Genomic DNA, 2131 nt, shown 5'->3' with positions numbered 1-2131 from the left:
ACCACGTGCCACCCCTGCCACGTGGTTGTCGCTCATTTTCTTAGTTTAAGAAAGCTCCACTGTCAATATTTCCTTTAGGTTCTGTGGTGCTTTCAAAGCAATATAGATAACTCAAGCACTGCTCCTGACTCAGTGTGTGTTTTGATAGAACTCAGGCTCTGTTTGCTGCCACTAAGACTCAGTCATTATGCTAAGCAAGATACATGTGTAAAATAAATTTTCCATCCTTTTCTAGAATTTCTGCCTGCTTTTGGATTAATTCGTTTGTATGATTCAATTATATCTCCAGTACTGGCTTAGGAGTTAACCCTTTTTAAAAAAATGTCTTGGGGGCTTCCCTGGTGGCGCAGTGGTTGAGAGTCCGCCTGCCGATGCAGGGGACACGGGTTTGTGCCCCGGTCTGGGAGGATCCCACATGCTGCGGAGCGGCTGGGCCCATGAGCCATGGCCACTGAGCCTGCGCGTCCGGAGCCTGTGCTCTGGCAATGGGAGAGGCCACAACAGTGAGAGACCCGCGTACTGTAGGAAAAAAAAAAAAAGTCTTGATGGTTGCCCTGGGGTTTACAAAATATCTTAAAAATATGAAATGCTTCACTTATTGGTGAGTCATCACTGTGCAGGGGCCATGTGGATCTCTGTGATGGGTGCAAATTTACAACAGGTGCTGCTGAAGCAAGCGCCTTTTCTAGATTTTCTTCTGCCTGCTTTACAGTTGGATGATGAGAAGCAAAGACCACAGGGCTCTGTGGAACCGCAGGTCTGAGAGATGAAGGAAGGCTCGAGAGAGAGCATCTAGGCTCAAGTCCAGACTTGCAGGTCCTACAGGCTAGTAAAATTTCAAAAACAAAATTCTGAGCTTGCAGACTTTTATTTTGCTAAGTGAGAATCAAAAAGAACTGCAGTTTATCACCATAATTTCATGAAAGACAGGATGTTTTAACACTTTTCAAAAAAGGCTGAAAGATTCCACTTTTCAACTGCATGAGTTTAGTTCTGCAAAACGCTCTGTTTTCTTCCTTCAGTGGAGCCTGGTATTTGAAAAACCACTGATTCACTTCAGTCGCTCATTATAAGATGAGGGAAAAGGCTCATGGGAGGAAGTGATCTGCCTGAGGTCACACCTCATCAGGCTTTTCTTTGCTCCAGAGGCACCGATGACCCTGATAGTGCCCGAAACAGTTAATACCAATACCTTATGGTTCTACAGGTCCTTGGAACCAAAGGAGTTAAGGAAGCTCTGAAGATGGAAGTTGTGTGGGTTATTGACTTATTGCCTCTCAGGTCCAAATGCATTCCGAAATATCTGCCCCGTGATCAACAAGAGAATTCCTTTAACCATCTCTCCTTTATAAAGTAAGCATGGTGTTAACCTTCCTCGGCAGAGAGCAATAGAAGCAACTTACAGGAGGAAGAAGTTTCTGGAAGTTGCTGGCAGGGGCTGGGTGTCAGCCTTGTGCATGAGAGGACATCCAGTGGAGCCTGCCCCAGGCATCCCTCTGCAACTTTGCAGCACTTTATGGTAACCGTTCCATGGCCTTCTCAACATGGAAACCAAAGCCCCTGCATGGCTACACAAAGTTACATGTGGTCCAGAGAGTTACACACAAAATAGCCCGTGCAGGTCCACACCACTGGTTGCTGACCACCTGCTCCCCAGCTGGCACTCCTACCTATTGTTTGCCAAGCAGCTCCAGACCAGCTCCATCCTGGCCAAACCTGCTAACACCTCTGCTACCCAATGGGCTGAATCACACCTTCTCCAGCGCAGTCTGAACCCCTTCCAAGTTTGTGCATCCTTGGGTTCTCTCCCTCAGCCAAAGGTATCGTACAGAATTTCCTTATATCTTATAGTAACTCTTTATCACAGTAATTCTTTGTATTAAGCTTTTGTTTAGCATACTGTATTGTTTCTGTGTCCTGACGACCCAGACTGCTACTGAAAGTGAGAGTGAAATACGTTGTATGACCTTCTGAAAAGGATCTCCTTTTTTAAGGCTGAATAATATCCCGTTGAATATATATACTACATTCTCTTTATCCATTCGTCTAGTGATGGATATTTAGGTTATTTCCATATCTTGGCTTTGTGAATAATGATGCAATGAACATGGGATGCCGATTTCATCTCCTT

General features: G+C 45.2%; 1 non-coding gene across 1 annotated transcript; it reads right to left on the bottom strand.

Moving 5' to 3' along the window:
* Nucleotides 1–575: 575 nt before the first annotated feature.
* LOC117199939 (U6 spliceosomal RNA) lies at nt 576–680 on the bottom strand. The gene has a single exon (XR_004481314.1). It is a non-coding gene; the product is annotated as a U6 spliceosomal RNA (small nuclear RNA).
* Nucleotides 681–2131: the final 1451 nt, after the last annotated feature.

The sequence above is a fragment of the Orcinus orca genome, chromosome 14 (genome assembly GCF_937001465.1).
Source record: "Orcinus orca chromosome 14, mOrcOrc1.1, whole genome shotgun sequence".
Classification (NCBI taxonomy): domain Eukaryota; kingdom Metazoa; phylum Chordata; class Mammalia; order Artiodactyla; family Delphinidae; genus Orcinus; species Orcinus orca.
The sequence above is the reverse complement of the archived record's forward strand: the minus strand, read 5'-3'. Positions and strand labels throughout refer to the sequence as shown.